Here is a 16,658-nt window from a genome sequence, read left to right as displayed (position 1 = left end):
GATGGCTCAGAGCCTGACGCGGGGCTCGAACTCACGGACCGCGAGATCGTGACCTGGCTGAAGTCGGACGCCCAACCGACTGCGCCACCCAGGCGCCCCTCCTTTGCATTTTCTAGAGCTCCCTATCACTGGGGCCAGACAATAGGTACCGTTTTGGTCTGGCTTCTTTCACTGCTCGTCGTTACTTAGAGATTCATCCGTGTTGTATCCGTCGTAGTTCATTCTAAAGCGGTCTTTCCTCTTACTTGCTAAGGACATGGAATATCCTTGGAATATATTTAATTCAGTAAGTAGAGGAAATGGCAAAGTCCATTTTGGTTGGTCTCTTAAGACCAAAATGCCGGGGAACGGAAAGAAGGGCAAATGGGTCTAAGGCGGTCTAAGCGGCGGCACCAGGGTCCCGTGGGAGCAGAGCCTTGGACTTGGGTCTTCCCGGCTGAGGGGAGTCCCACGTTCTGCGCCTCGGATGCTGTCCCGCTTGCTCTTGCCGGACTGGCCCCTGCTCAGGAGCAGCGAAGCAGATGTGGCCTTGCTGTGCAGCCTGCTTCCTCAACTGAATTTAAATAATATAAAAAAACGTAAATTAAACCACGGCCTCTGGCGAGACCGGTATTTCCTCCTGCATTTCTTTTCCTTTACAGAAGCAGCAAGTGCAGTGGAGCCTTGTGCCCTCCTCCCCAGCCTCTTTGTTAAGCACTGACTTCTTGAAGGTACCTTCATGGCCAGTTCCCTGCTCTGGGGATTCACAGTCTAATACTTGAATGTTCTTGCATGTTAAGGGTTCATTATTATGTTACCACGTAAAGACTTTACCTCTCCCCGTAGTATTAAACTAGGATCGACTTTACCCTTCTGAAACCTCAGGTAGCCAGGGAAGGTCTGGTCACTGTGGAAGTTGAAACATCAATGGCTGTAGTTAATCTACTTGGAAGGTTTTTGCAGCTCAGGACAATTGAAAAACACCTATCGTCTCAGATTTCCTCTTTTCTTTTGATTTTCTCATGTCATTGAAAACTCCATCCACCCCTTTGACAGAGTCGGGATCCTTGGAGTCACCCACCGGTGGTGTTCTCCACGTGGTCATCCCTCTGTACCTGGCTGTCCTCCCCGCCTCGGGTCTCAGCCCTCCAGCCGTGGCCCACAGAGCCAACGGAACCGTCTTTCTGAAAACACGCCGGGTCACTGCTCCTTCCTGAGGTGCACGTTCGGTGCCTCCTGCCGAGAGGCCTCCCAGCCTCCTCCTCACCAGAAGCCTCGTGATGGGCCCTCCTGTGTGCTCATCTCAGCTACGGGGCGTCGCTGTGTCCTTCCGGAGCCCCCGGGCTCACGACTCAGGCCCCACTGGTGGCCCTGGGCTCGCTTCCCACTGGCTTCTGGTCCTGCTTCTGGGGGCACCGATTTTTAGGACTGGTTAAGCACTTAGAATGGAAACCATATCAGAAGTGAGGAAGAATGCTTCCTTGTCTTAGCATCCTTCCGTTGACCGCTGATCTGATCTGATTTTCTTCACTTGTCTTGAGCAAATTAAGCCTTTGTATCTTGAGACAATTGGTGTCGGCAGACATCAGAGTCTACTCAGTTGAGCGTTTCTGTTTCACTGCTTACTCTTGTGATGGTTTTGTGCATCTACAAGGTAGAAAACGGGAGTATTTAGCCCTGATTTCCAGAGTCTAATTGAATTATAATGATAAATATCACCTTAAAAGCAAATGCAATTGTTTCATTTAACCAATGCAATTCTTATTGGCACAGCAGACCCATCAGGTGCTGAGCGACCCAACTGGTCCCACACTTGCGGTCGGTACGAGCATGCCGAATCCCGTACGACCCCTATGTTATCCGCTTTGCTGTGGCTTTTGAGTTTCCTTTTGTTAGCAGGTAATTGGGTACAAATCCTTTGCAGAGACCAGTGTGGCTAATTCGGGGTCATCCTGTTTTCAGAGGACGCTGTCCTGAGCCCAGGAGCAGTCACTGTGAGAAAGTTCCGGAAAGGCGCCGGTGCCAGCTGAGCTGGGCTGCCCTGCGGACCCCACCCCCCACTCCAGCCCCTTCGGGCTCTCGGTCACCTAATTCCCTGTCTACGTCTCGGGGACGATCCAGGCGCGCTGAGAAGGGGCCGGATTAGAACTCAGCCCCGCTTGGCCCACTTGCTTGCTCGCCCGTGAAGCACGGTCTCCCTGTGCTGCTTCCTCCGCGGTTTCTCTCGCCGCCTGGCCCGGCTCCCTGGCCTGTGGCCGTCGGCACGGGCAGCCCCTCAGCTCCCTTCCTCCTGCCGCAGGTGCTTGGCGGGCTGTGCTGTCAGCGGCGGCCTCACGTGAGCAAGGGCGGGGTGACGGCGGGGGCCCCCCCGCGTCCGCGCCGCGCTGCCGTGTCGCGTCCGCGCTGCCGTGTGGGGCCGGGCGCTGCTGGCCTCTGTCGGGTCCCGGTGCCTCGTCGTGTCCTAGCGCGTCTGTGTCGTGGGCTGGCTCGGTCCCACAGGAGAGTGCCTGGGTAGGAGAAGTCTGGTGTGCCCACGTGGCCGTCGCCCGGGTCGGTCCCGGACACTGCGTGGGGCGGCCCCCCTCGTGCTCCTGGACGGCGCCCGGTCCCCGCGGCCACGCCCGTTCCGGGGCGCCTGGGAAGCCTCCGGACAGTAGCGTGGCGGCTGCGGCAGCCGGGTTCCATGCGCCCACCCGTTTGCCCGTGCCAGCCGGATGCCAGCTCTGGAGAGATGGTGGGGTCGAGTTTGCTGGCACTTTCTTCGGGGCGTGTTTACATCTGCATTCGTGAGACAGTTTGGCTGACACTGACGTGATTATTTCCTGACTCTGGTCTGTCATCGTGTCAGATTTTCTCTTTCCTCCTGTCAGCTTTGATAAACTGTTTTTCTTGGAGTTTGCTCATTGTACCTAAGTTTACAAAATTTTCAAAATAAAGTTCTTAATGCTCTCTTACATATGTAATGTTGCGAGAATTCGGAGTGATAATTCTGTTCTGGTATCTCTTGCTGCCTAACATCCCACCAAGACCCCAACTTCATGGCCTAGAACAGCCACCATTTGATTATGTTCATGACCCAGACAGGCCGGGAGCAGGGCAGGGGACGGTCTGTCTGTGCCCCTGGCACTGGGGCCTCGGCAGTGGTCCTTCAGATGGCTGGAGGTGGCCGTGTGTCTGCAGCGATGGTCCTAGCTGTCGGCTGGGTTTCTGAGTTCTTGTCAACATCCTGCACATCTTGTCCAAGGAGGCCTCTTGAGGACCGTGGGGAGCACCTGCCTGGGGCTCTGCCTAGACCCACAGCTGCGTGCTCTCAGGGCCAAAAGCGAGGGCCCGGCACCCCCGGGACTCTCCTAGTCCATCTGCCCCATGGTCCTGGTCCCAAGGCCTGCTGAGACGCTCAGGGACGCCTTTACAGGGCCACTTCACTCTATAGTAGAGGTGTCACTTCACATCACTCGCTGTCCTTTCTTCGGTGCAGGCTGGCTAAGCCAGTGTCCTCTCTGTCTTCTCTGTGCATTCTCGTCAGCCTTGCCAACGTTGGTCTGTGTCCCTGTGCCTGTCGTTATGGGTGATTAATGCAGGTTTAATCTCCTCCTTTTCCCTCCCGTTCGCTTGGGGCTTGTTTGTCCCCCTGATTTACCGAGGCGGGGTTCGTGGGCTTTTTCCCTTTTCCAGAAGCCTGAGCATCAGGCTACGTGTTTCCCTCTGGGTACTGCCTTAGCTGCACACCACGCATTTCCACGTGTGATCTTTGTTTCTCGTTCTCAATGTTTTCTGTTTTGTACTGTGATCATTTCCTTTTGTCTGTGGATGATTTAGAAGAGTACCGGCCAGGGGTGCCTGGGGGCTCAGTCAGTTGAGCATCCAACTTTGGCTCAGGTCATGATCTCACAGTTTGTGAGTTCGAGCCCTGTGTTGGGCTCTGTGCTGACGGTCCGGAGGCTGGAGCCTGCTTCGGATTCTGTGTCTCCCTCTCTCTCTGCCCCCCCCCCCACTCTGTCTCTTTCTCTCTCTCAAAAATAAATAAACATTCAAAAAAATTAAAAAAAAAGAGTACCAGCTAACTTAGAAACACATGGACACTTTCCAGATATGCCCTGGTTGTTAGACTCTGGGTGCCTCACACAGTGGGTGGGCAGGAGCTCCGCCTGATGTCACTGGGACTCAGGCTGTTCTCGATGCTTCCTGGGCGCCAGAGGGGGTGGTGCAGACTCACTAGGGAAGGCGTCCCATGCGGGACCGCTGCGCCACCGTGGCACTGCTCTCCGCCTTCCGCCAGCTGCTGTCCTCTCCTACCTCTGTGACAAGAGCCTCCTTTGCGCACCCTCTGTCGTGCTCTTGCTGTGACTTTCGCTGTCACTGGGTCAGGTACTCTGTACCTGCTGGTCTGTTCGGTCCCCGCGGTGGCTCACACGGAGCTCGTCCCCTGCGTCACTGCACTGGGACCTAGGCACTCGGCCTTGTGGCGGCAGAGTCGGGCGTCAGCCTTGGCCACTCCGGTTCCTCCTATCTCAGCTTCGCGGTTTGCAGAGGTCCCCTGGCCCTGCGGGTCTGGCTCCCCAGGGAGCGGCAGTGGGCTGTCCTGGGCCCGGTCAGACTTCTGCCCAGCGGCTCCCGGCGGGACCACCAGAACCCGGTTCTGTGGGTCTCGCTCCTGTTCATCCTGCCGTCTCCCTTCTTCTGTGCTGCCTGTGGACTCAGGTTGGTAAAATGACTTCTGACCTCTTGGTGGCTCACGTATCGTCCTTCCCTTTCCTCGGGCTGCAGGGGCCTCCTGTTCTGCGTCCTTTGCCGAGGGGCCTGCTGTATCTCCTGCACACTCTCCGGCCGGGGGAGGAGCTGCCGGCGGGGTTCTGATCGGGTGGGGGTGGCGTTGAGGAACAGGGTGCGGGGGCGAGCACAGTGGCACCCCTTCCTTTCTTCTCCTCACCTGGGCGTGGAGACGGGACCAGCAGGGCACTAATGGGGTCGGTGATGGCATGCCCAGACCTGTGTGCCTGGCTCTGGAGGCTCTGTGCCGGCAGGGTGAGCGTGTGGCCCGTAATCCCAGGCTGATAGGCCAGTGTCGTCAGTGCCCGCTAGACCTGGTGGCAACATCACAGAACACGGGGGACCGTGTCTTAGACACACGTCCCAGCTGAGAGATGTGGAGGCTGGGCGGTACTCACCCCCGAGGACCTTCAGCTGGGGCAGGTGGCCCCGGGGAGGTGTGTGCTCACCGGGTCGAGCCTGAAGAGTTAGGGCCCTTCCGGGCTCAGCGAGGCACCGGTCTACACTCACTGCGTCTTGTGGACACCCACTCAGGGCCCGCACACTCTTCCCCGCAGACGCCAGCCAGTAGCTGTGCCCTGGAGAAGCCCACTGTGGTCGTGCCCTTTATGTGGATATCGCTGTGCTTTTTTTTTTTTAATTTTTAAAAAATGTTTATTTTTGAGAGAGAGAGGCAGAGCATGAGCGGGGGAGGGGCAGAGAGAGAGGGAGACACAGAATCTGAAGCAGGCTCCAGGCTCCGAACCATCAGTACAGAGCCTGACGCGAGGCTCGAACTCACAAACTGCGAGATCATGACCTGAGCCAAAGTCGGACGCTCAACCGACTGAGCCGCCCAGGCGCCCCTCGGTTTGCTTTTCTAAAAGGAGATGTTAACGTTGGATATTTAGGTTCCGTCAGTATGTGAGCGCGTTGAAGTCTTCTCTTTAGTGACTTTCTAGTTGGCAGTATTTTTAGGCTGAGAGCAGACAACATGGAGGTGTTTCACAGCCTCTGCCTCCGGACTCGTGGACGGTCGTAGCTTCTGAGCCTGGGCTGGAAGGGGCCGGGGAGGTCCCGGGATCCGTGCGTCGCTCGTGTCTGTACTTACGCGTGTGCGTGTGCCCCCGTGTGCACATATGGTGCCGCGTGTGGCATTTTATTGTGCAGAAGGTGTTAAGTACATGCCTTCGCGTGTGGGCTACTGCTGTTTGTGCCGGGGTGTGGCGAGCGGACCCTGGAGGGTGACGGGTGGGGTGAAGGGTGATCGGTTGTTGTGTCTCTGCTTTAAAAAGACCTTAACACCATCACAATAATTGAATCTTGTATTTAGGAAGAGGATTTTTAATTAACAGTATTTATTATTAGAATTCGCTTCTGAAGTGGTGAAAAGGCTTTTAAATTAATTGGAAGTAATTGAGTCTTTCCGTGACACAGAGTGAAGTGTCTCAGGCTGGGCGTGGAGATCTGCGGCAGTGATTGGAGGAAACACTGCGCGAGCCCCGGTCCGGGTCATCGCGTCCTGCCTGCACCGGAGGGAGCTTTGACTCGGGGTCGAGCAAACGCAGAAACTAATCTACCGGTAAGGTAAAACCCTGCAGAAATCTGTTGCTATTTGACTGATTAAAAATGCCTTTTGCTTGATGTCAACTGATTAATTAAGCCTGTTTGCCTTTTCAAATGTGTTTTATTGAGTGTCTTCCAGCATAGATTATTTGTTACTGTTAATTCTTTCATCACCCCGCCGCGGCCTGCACAAACCTGCCCGCCCGGCTGCGGGTCCAGGTCGGCGCGCTGCTGCCCTCCAGTGGCCGTGTGGCCAAGTGCGGCCTCTGGTCACGGCCGTGCGAGGCTGTGCCCCATGCCAGGCGCTGGACTAGACCCACTGTAAAGCTTTTTACTGTAAAGGGTTTCCGTTGATGGACTAAAAGAAGACTTACCTAGCACTTAATTCTTGGCGACTATTATATGACTCAGCCAGCTGCTTTTGAGAGAAGTTGAGGCAAATATTAAAATCTGGGTAAATCTAGTAGCACGTAAGATTATTTTATGGCCTGCAGAGTGACTAACTCGAGAAAGTTGGGTTTTGCACACTCAAGGAGGTCTTGCCATGGGGAAGCAGTGTGAGGAGGGAGTCGGCAGAGGGCTGCTGGATGCTTCCCGGCACTGGCGGGCACCCGCGTCCATTCAGCCGTTCCGTAGATGCTGACAATAGCCCGCCTGTCCTGGCCAATGAGGGAAGGAGTGGGCGCAGAGCCCACGGCGGGGAGAGGGGCACTTGCCATCTCTGGGGGGCACAGGTGCACCCACGTCTGGCCACTGGGCTCTACGTGTGTGTCTGGTAAGGCCCACCGGTCCTTTCTGTGTCTGTAAATGTCAGGAATGTGAGGAAACTGGCTCCCAGGGAGACTGGTAAAACAGGGGTTGCTTTGTCTGTAGCTGATGCCCCCCAGCCCTCCCCCGGTTTCCGGCACAAGAGTGGCGAGAGTATGGAAAGGGCAAAATTAAGGTCATCTCCCTTTGCTGTGCCCGTGGGCGGGGCCGGTTTCAGCTGCGGCTCTTCTGGTAGCCAGGCGAGAGATGTGAAGTCAGCGGGTCTGTGACTAGAGTTTATGGGCAGGAGCCGAGCAGCACGGAGCCGGCCGAGTCTGAAAGGACACCGTCCTTCAGTGCTGCTAAGTGTAGTGGAGTCTGTGACCTACACGTCGTGCCAGGGCAGTCAGCTGCCCCCTCAGTTCTGCCATGTATGCCAAACGCAAGTTTTTTTATATAATGCAAGCACGCGTTGGAGAAGTGAATTATCTGTGATCCTTTGCACAAATAAATTGTCTTTAAAGGCATACAAAAAGTGATCAGGCCCACAGGAGAGCTCTAAACACGTGCCGAGAAAGTGGAATTAAAGGCCCGGAAGTTGTAAAATACAGCAGCGTTGTGAACTATATCTCCTTCTTTGGGCTCTCAGTAGATGTTTTAGCTGCAGAGTAGGAATTTTGAATTTCTTTCATAAAATGAAAGCTAATCTTGGCACCAGATAGTCTGATGTACTGTAACTTTCCTTTTTCAGAGTGGTTTGAAAAAGAAAAGTAAACACGAAGGGTTTTGGCTAAAACAAGTCTTTATTAGGGAGCACTCGTCACTGTTAGCCTCACTCTGCCACCACGTTTCCCCAGAGTTCTTTCGGTTCCTGGCGGGAGCACCGCGAGCGCGGCTCTGTTTTTAGTTTCAGGCATGGTGGCTGCTCTTGCCCTCCGTGAAAAGATTGAAGCTGTTTCTTGTGTCTTAACGTGTGACGGTGTCTAGGCTGGGGTGGCTCGGGGGTCACCCAGAGGAGGCCCTGCGGCCCCTCCCCAGCGGCGTGCCTTCGGAGAGGGGCTGGGGAAGCGTGGACTCCTGTTCGAACTTGGAAGTTCCCCTGTGTTTCTCATGGCCACACACACACCCCCAAAGGTTTTTTCCGTAACAAGTGTTCACGAACTCCTCCTTTTTATTCTCAGTGAAATTCACAGCAGGTACTGCTTTATATAATTATCACCGCATAATTTTAAAAAGCAGTAGAATGCCCAAATTTAGTAAAGGAGAAATTGAGAATGCATAATAAAGGCGTCTTGAGTCGAGACATACGCGGTACTCAGTACTCAGTTCTCAGGCACTGATGTTCTCGGCAGAACCACGCGGTGCGTGCCCGTACGAGCAGGTAGCCGCGAGGGCTGGCTTCCGTCAGTCTCGGAAGTGGTTATGGCCTGTGGGTTCTGAGAGAAGCTGGGCACGGCCTTCCCTGTCTTCACATGGTAGTTACGCTTCGGGACCGTTGGGCGTGTGTTAAAAACACGGAGAAATGCTTCATGCTCACATATAAAACGAGGCGAGGCTCTGGGCTGGTGGATCGTGAGCGGCCTCCCCACTGTGTGTTTCTGGGACAGTCCTGGGTGTCCCACGCAGGGCCCCCTGTGCACAGAGCTCCAGAAACACCCCGGCACCGCGATGAGCAGCCGCTGCCCCCCGCGACACTCGGCGGGGTCGGAGTTCTCTGGGGGCCTTGGCCGAGCAGAGCCACTGGCGGTGGGAGGGAGCACGGCGTCCTGAGCGTGTGGCGCCGTGGCAGGGCTGTCCTCCAGGTTGACACAGGCACTGCCCGGCTGTCGTGCGTGGCCTCTCCGGCTCACGGCAGAGGCAGTGGTGGGCTCCGGGACAGCGAGCGGCGTGAGAGTGATCCAGGCCTGCTCGTCATACTAACGCGGGCTGTCGGGTTCAAGTTGCAAGTTGCAATGGCACCGAGTTCTGAATCCCTGTATGTTGTGGCAAAAGCTTGACGGTTTTCCCCTTTAAAGCGGTTTAAGGGTTGAAGTAACCTGTTGAGCACAGATGACGCTTTCTCTTGTAGGCGTTCCCGAGAGTTTCTGAAATAAAATTGGGCTGAGAATGAGAAGCGATTCGTGTGTTTTTTCTGGCATCGGTTATCGTCGCCGAGAAGGTGTCTGTGTGTCTGGCCAAGTCGCTGGCATCGCTTTGCCAGGAGGTGTTAACGTGTCTGTGGCTCTGCTGTGAGGTCCCGGATCTAGGGCAGCACCCAAGTCCACGAATGCGTCCCGCCCGGAGCTCCGTGGGAAGTGGGACGCCCTTCCGGCAGCCTCTGCCCTGCGGAGCCTGCAGCCGCTCCCCCCCCACCCCCACCCCTCGGTTCAGGATCTCGGAAGCCGGGGGGTGGGGGTGAAGCCCTGTGTCCCGAGCGGAGGCCTTGTAGCCTCGATGGCTTGTAAGGAAGGCCGTGTCCTGCCGGACCCGCTTCCCCGGGGACATGGTGGTCCCACAGCCGGAGCGGACCCTCCGGCTTCCCGGAAGGTCTGTGGGGAGCGAGGCGTGTTTCCCGAGGGGACCCCGCGGGTGTAGGGCGCGGCCGTCTTGGCCAGCTCCTCCAGGTGAGAGGGGGCCGGTTCTCACTGAGCCCGTGCGCCACGCTCACGGTCAGAGGGGCGAACGCGCCTCAGTGCTGGTGTCGGTTCCCGGGTGCGGAAGGCTCAGTGAGAGGACGTGCCGTCGAACACCCTTGCCTTCCAGCCTCGAAGGCAGAGTCGGCCAGATCACGGGCCGGGGGTGGAAGCGAAGGGGCTTCCGTTGCACCCCGAGGAAGCAGACGGTGAAGAGGCACCCGCGGCATCCCGAACCAACAGCAGCCGTGGGCGTCCTGGTCACCTCCCCGCCTCACCTGATGCCTGCCCGTGGGGCCGAGGGCCTTAGAGGCCGTGCATGTGCGACCCCCCACGGCCCCGACTCACCTCCCAGGACGACCGGACAGTGTCTAGGGATGCCGCATACGCCCAGAGGTGTGGGCCCCGACTCTGCCTCGAAGGTCGAGAGCTGCGGCGCTAGGGATTAGCTTTCTGTCGCTGCACGAGGAATCACCCGATGGGTGTGTACCCCCAGGAGTGCGTACCCGATGGGGGTGTATACCTGACAGGCGTGTGTACCACCAGGAGTGTGTGGCTGACAGAGATGTGTACCTGACGGGGGTGTGGGCCACCAGGAGTGTGGACCTGACAGGCAGGTACCGAGGCCTGGCTGAGTTTCCAGTCTACGATACTCGAAGATTCCCGCAAGTCAGGAAGGACGAGAGGGTGCGGTGGCATCAGGGACACGACACTTGCACGGCATTTTCACAAAAGACGGAATCTAAGGAAATAGCTAACAGGCCCGTGAAAGGTGCTCACTCGCTCGCTCGGCGAACCCGCGGAGTCTACTAGGGGCTGGGATGGGCGCGTGAAGGTGAGGGGCACCTTGGCATCTTTGTTCTCGGGGCCCGCCTGGGTGAAGGTGACGTGCCAAAGAGCCGCGCCCCGGCCTCCTGGGCGACAGCCGTGCGCCCCTGAGGCCTGGCAGAGACCTCCCCGTGGGCGGCCAGGTGGGTCCTCCCTCCGGAGTCTGAAGCGAAGAACGGCTTTTGCATCTTCAAGGGATTTGGGGACAAGGGGGCAAAAGCAGAACGCGCAGCAGGGACTGTGCGCGGCCGCAGGCCCCGCGGAACTCGCCGCCTGACCTTCGCAGAAACGGTCGTGCACCTGCTGTGAGGGCCGAGGCTGCCGCGCGGGGTCCTGTCCGGGGCTCCTTGTCCGCGCTGCGCTTCTGCTGGCCCCGCGGGGCCTCAGGACGACCGTGCCGTGACGGGGGGTCTCCAGAGTGGAGCGTCCCGGCCCGACGGCAGGGACACGTGTCCTCGGTCCCTGCTCTGCCCACACCTCCAGCTCACATGGAGCCGTGCTGACGGCGCGCCCGGGTACGGGGACCTTAGCACCGTTAAGAGGCGGAGGAAGTGCAGGTGACCCGTGACAACTGTGACTTAAGGGCAGAAGGCCAACCGGGACCGACCGGGAAGCATGGCTGCCGAGGAGGCGGAGGACTGGGGGAGGCAGAAGCTCGCGACACCCGGCCCCCAGCGAAGCCGTGAGGCGGTGGTGGACACCAGAGGGCCTTTCTGGAGCTGAGGGACCCGCCGTCTACACTCACGTTTTGTTAGACTGGAGGAAAAACGGCACGCGGGGGCGGGGCACGAGCCTCTGGATCGGGTGAAGGCACAGGTGACGTGCAGGTGGCCGCGGGGGCGTGATCTGAGGGCCTCGGGCGACGTGCCCCCTGCGCTGCCTTCCCCTCACGCTCCTCGGGGGTCCTGGGTGATACAGGGTGAAGCGGAGTGCTCCCCTCCGAGGTGCTTGGGCTTCCGAGGCCGGCGGCCACGGGGGAGCTAGGTATGAGCAGGAGGGGCACGAGGGACCCGCGCCCACACGCGGCGGGCCACACGAGGCAGCCTCGCCACTCTTCCTCCCGTGGCTGCCCCGGGTGCGGCGGGTGCCGGGCAGGGGCGGTAAGACCGGCTCACCCGGCAGCAGGTTGGGGGAGCGGGAGGCGCACACGCCTCTCCTCTCCCCTGTGGCGGCAGGGCCCCCGGACTCTCGGGAGCTCTCTGGCCTCCTGCTCTTGCTCCCACATGCGGACAGGCCTCCCAGTCTCCTGCCGTTCTGCGTCACGGGGCGCCCCTCTCTTCCGCAGCCCGGGCGAGGCGCGGGACGGCCCGGTCAGAGCCACAGACGCAGCAGATTTGGGGACGGTGACGTCAAATGGTGCGAATAAGCAGCATCAGTGTTTGCACCAGGGAGTCACAGAGCTCCGGAGGTGGTTAGGCTGGGAATTCTAGTTTGGGGAGCCTGTGGCAACGTCACAGAGAGATCTGTGCTGCGTCCCGGGCGCACTCTTTCGTCCATCCAGCAGACATGCGCTGGCACCTGCGGGCGGGCTCTGGCCCGGGCCCTTGGGACAGACCCGATGGCACCTGGTGGGAGCAGAGAACGGCCCCCTTTCCGGGTGGGAGACAGCAGCAGAGGGAGGGGTGACGGCCTCTCCCAGGGGGTGGCATTTGAGCGAGGACCCAGGAGAGGTCACCACACTGCGGTGGGGCACGGCCCTCCCCTGGCTTCTCTTCTCCAGACCCCTTGGGGCAGCGGCAGGCCCGCGGGTGGCTGCGGGCCGGGGCAGCTCGTAGACGGCGCACAGCGGGCAGTAGTGATGTGGGCTTGCTTTCCATTCAAAACATGGACAGATCTGAGTGCAACTTGGTTTAAACAGTGTCAAGTTTGAAAAATGTCTAAAAAGCGGTGGTATTCCCGGTTTTTCTGTGTTGTGGCTGTAAGTTTACAAAGGGACAAAAAAATACCCAATTAACTGTAAAAGAATGACTTGAAAAGATAGTTCAAGTGCCTGTACGTTGTTGGATGGAGAATCATAGATCCCCGAAGTAGCTAGAGTTGGTTGGTAATTCTCTTGCTGTTTTGTGGCCGGGGCAGGGCCGACTGTGAAATTCTGGATCCCCACACTTACCTGTGACGTGTGAAAGAAAGCAGCGAGGTTTTGCGTGTAGAGGCAGGGAAGTCTGGTGCTCTCCACTCGGTTCCTTCTGTTTTCCATGAAGGCTTTCCCCAGGACAGGACCGCTAGGAACGCCAGCACCCTGGGGGACAGCCGCCACCCCGTGCTGCGGGCAGCAGGGAGGGCGAGGAGATCCCGGCCGGTGACGGGTGGCCCCCAGAGCGGCGTGTGCAGAAAGCCGGGGCGCCACGGCTGTCCTCCTGGTGCTGGGGCCCTGGGGCTGGAGCACACGCGTGGCCTCGGGGCACCCTCGCCTGGGAGGACAGAGGGCCGCTCCCCTTTGAGGTGCCTAGAGGGGCTCGGGGGTCTCGCACTCACTCCTGCCTAGCAGCTCCAGGAGGCCTGGGAGAGGGGCTGTCACTGGTGGGGCAGTGGTGTCCACTGACACTGTGACAGAAGTGGGGGCAGGAGGGAGGTGGCTTATTGTCCGGGCAGGGTGAGCTTCGAGGGGTGTGGTGGGACCGAGTCTTGAAAAGTACGGTGGCGTCTTCCTGGGGAGGTGGGCACGGGGCAGGGGGGCTGCTGAGCAGGGGCGGGTGGGTGTGGGTGTGCCATGTGGGAGGGAGTGTGGAGGGGGCCGGGCGGCGGAGTGGAGGGCGGGAGTCTGCCCCAGTGTGGAGGGGAGGGGGCGGGGCAGGGGAGGGGGGGGCGGAGGGGGGGGGGGGGGAGGGGAGGCCAGACCTGTGTTGTATTTCAGCTTTTCTGCAAGTGATGCTTTCACAGGCAGGTTACCCAACTTAGGTTTTTGATGAAAATGCGTCGCCTACAGGCTTCGCCTTTCTAACTGAGGTGGCGCTGGCCGAAGGTCTCTGGATTCCCGGGCCGGTCGGTGTTCGGACCAGGTGGCGAGACACAGCACACGGGGCCATCGCTGTCCTGTGCGCCAAGGAGCATGCTAATGGCTCCTCCCTTAGTGCGCCAGACTCGTTGTGGAAGACCGGGCCACGGCAGTTTATTTATAATCGGACCGTGCCTTTTCCGTGCAATTGTTCCTTTTCCCGCTCCTCGTGCTGTCTGGGCTGTGAGGAGAGCGTGAGGGGCGTGGCCGTCCTCGTAGGAGCTCTGTGTCCTTGGGCACCTTCCTGGGCCTCCCTGCCCAGGCTCCTCCTCTGTGTGGAGGGGTGGCAGCGGTGGCCACGGGGACAAGTGGGCTTTGCCACGTTCCGACAAGCGTGTCCTTAGCCCGCCACCGCTGTCGTCAAGACGTGGAGCCCGCCTTCCTCCCAGGGCTTCCCTCCTGCCCGCTCGGACTCTTCATCCTTCATGGCCACAGAGTGACCGTGATAGGCCGCCAAGAGCACTCGCTGGGCCTCTCGAGCGGGCAGTGTGGACAGTAGGTGGTGCTGTAGGGTCGTCCAGGACGGCGAGTAGCAGCTTCTAAAGGAAAACCCCCAGTGCGGTCTCTGCACGTTTCCTCTGAGAGCCCAGATACCGCCTTCCTTCAGGAAAGTTTCTGTTCACTGGCTTTCTTTTACCATCTTGAAGGACCCGTGAAGCAGTGCTGTGAAACACTTCTAAGTGATTTAGTTCAGGGACTGATACGATGTGCAAATTAAATTGTCTCAAATAATTTGTGCATTTAAATAATTGAGTCTATGGAGGGGGCCTAGCTGTGCTGTGGAACTGGAAGGTAAAATTTCATAATCTGTTCCAGTATTTAAAAAATTGTTACTTTGCTTACGTAATTTACGTGTAACATAATTTTGTGATTCTACTGTTTTATTAAGTGTTTTGAATAGGTAATAGTTAAGATAGGATACCAAAAAAGAAAAAGCCTGTACCATCAAGTTCGAATGTGTGGTGTTAAACAAAACCCAGCTGAGTGAATTTTGGAGGTCTGGTTGGCTTTCTCCAGGGATCCCGAACCAGGTAGCACGCGGTGCAGCAGACAGAAAGCTCCAGCTCGCTGCACGCACGACAGACCGTCCTGTGCAGAAGGGAGCAGGGCGAGGAGGCTGCCCCGGGCAAAACATCTTAGTTGGGCGAGGTCACTCTCCTCCAGGGGACCGTGGGGATCTGCCACCGATGACCTCGCTCATGCTGACCGGGTGACTCGTCACGGACTCTGAGATCCCATTTCTGGGAGAGGTCAGAGCCAGAATCAGGTGAAGTCTCGGTTTGGTGACGTGGGGCTTAGCAGAGGTGACTCCATTTTGGAGACTGCTGTCTTGTTTTTAATAGTGCTAACAAATTGCCAATTTTAATAAGATTAAGTTAGCCAAAGTGTGTGTGTGTGTGTGTGTGTGTGTGTGTGTGTGTGTGTGTGTATGTGTGTGTGTGTTTGATCTTTAGTGAAGAGTTGCCATCGTGAAGTGAAGGAGTAATATAAATATTTTCATTTTAAAATCTCCTGTGAACCCTTGTCTGGCTTCTGCATGTCCTTTCCTGGCCGAATGGAGCCATACTCCCACTCTGGTGTCCTGCCCTTCTGCGGCTGCCTTCTCTTCTGTGGCTGAGCAGTGGTGGGGACAGGATCCTGGGGGGCAGGCCTGGCTGGGCCACTGCTAATGTCTGTGGTGTAATCCAGGGGGCTAAAAGTCTTGGCTCACATTCTGTCTATGAGGCACAGAATTCTAGAATTTTAGACTGACAGGCGGCTTCAGTGCATAGAGTTGCCTCTGGGCACGGGGAGGGGGGGCAGGTGGTGCTGCCACAGAACCCCTCTGAGTGTTGGCTCAGGGTGGCACCCAGCTCTCCAGGCTCAGGGTGATGGGCCCCCTTCCTGCCCGCCGCAGGCCTCTGGCAGACGGGGGGCAGGAGTGAGTCCCCAGGTGCCTCGTGCACGTGGCTTGTACAGACGGGACATGAGGCCTGTGGCTGTCTGCACTAGGACCCCGGATTTGGTGGTGGAGGTGCTGATGACACCTCCGGGTAAGACTCCGGCCCCTGCCCCCCGACAGTTGAACAACAGCTTGGCTGAAACTCAGCTCGGAAGTCACACCGTCCCTTTCCGAGAATTTGGTGACACTCCATCGCTGTCCTCAGACGTGACTTTATCTCCTCAGGAATTGGATTATGTTGGTCTCGATTCCCTTAGAATTCTTTATTTGTGAATTTCAGTGATACTGATGAGAAGTATGTGAGTTTTCTTTGTTTCTATCACCTTTTCTACGCACATGGGTGTCTGTCCAGTGGCTGATTCAGATCTTTATTTCTGGGATGTTTTCTTCCATCATGACGTGGAATATCTTCCTGGTTTATATGTTCTGGTTTTTGGATCCACAAAGTGTGTGCCTTTGGCTCTGCACTCTGTGAGTCCGGGCTGTCATGTTTCTAATCCCTTTTCCACTGTTTTCTTCTCCACTTAGTCTTGTTTGAGTTTTCAATCAGATCAGAAATTTTTGTCTATATTGTACGTTCCTTGTACATACCTATGTTTATGTGGCTTCCTTCCTTTATACACATCCAGCTGGAAAAAGCCCTGAATCATTTATAAATAGATGAAGTTAGCCAGAGGTTTCTATTCTAGATTGAGCAAAATCACTTTGTCTTCTTTGAAAGACCAACCAGTTCTACTTTATATTTCAAAAGTTTTGTGTTTTATTTGGTTTTTTAATAATCAGTAATAATATGCATTGTTTTTAAAGAATGCTTCCAAACCTCATCTTTAAAGAAATCCCTGCTTAAACCATGACTGTCAAATACATACCCCAGTTTCGTTTCAAATTTATGTTCACACTTGATCACCATATTTCTTCCAAACCTTTCTTCGGTGTGTAGCAAGAAGTTAGAGCTCTCCCCGGTAGCCCCAGGCCTACTGGCTTTGAGTTGTCCCCTATTGCCAGCACTCATTCATGGGCTCACCTGGGCCATCTACGGGCCCTCTCGGCCATCTGCAGACGACCCGGGCCACTATCTGCGGGCCATCTGGGCCATCTGCAGATCACCTGAGCCATCTGTGGGCCCCCCTTGGCCATATGCAGATCACCTGAGCCATCTGTGGGCCACCTGGGACGTCTCCAGGGCCCCTCGGCCATCTGCAGACCACCTGGGCCACCATCCGTGGGCCACCTGAGCCAT

The 16,658-nt window shown here is 57.1% G+C and overlaps 1 protein-coding gene across 1 annotated transcript in view; it reads left to right on the top strand.

Moving 5' to 3' along the window:
* ADARB1 (adenosine deaminase RNA specific B1) overlaps positions 1-16,658 on the top strand; it is a 133,558-nt gene that overhangs the window by 40,614 nt on the left and 76,286 nt on the right. The window contains exon 2 of the mRNA XM_040483748.1: positions 6,166-6,310. The gene's annotated coding sequence lies outside the window, so the exon portion shown is untranslated. The remainder of the gene's footprint in view (positions 1-6,165; positions 6,311-16,658) is intronic.

This window comes from Herpailurus yagouaroundi, unplaced genomic scaffold (genome assembly GCF_014898765.1).
Source record: "Herpailurus yagouaroundi ecotype Mexico unplaced genomic scaffold, PumYag 162, whole genome shotgun sequence".
NCBI classification, from domain to species: Eukaryota; Metazoa; Chordata; class Mammalia; order Carnivora; family Felidae; genus Herpailurus; species Herpailurus yagouaroundi.
Note: the sequence above shows the minus strand (reverse complement) of the source record. Positions and strands in the feature narration are given on the sequence as shown.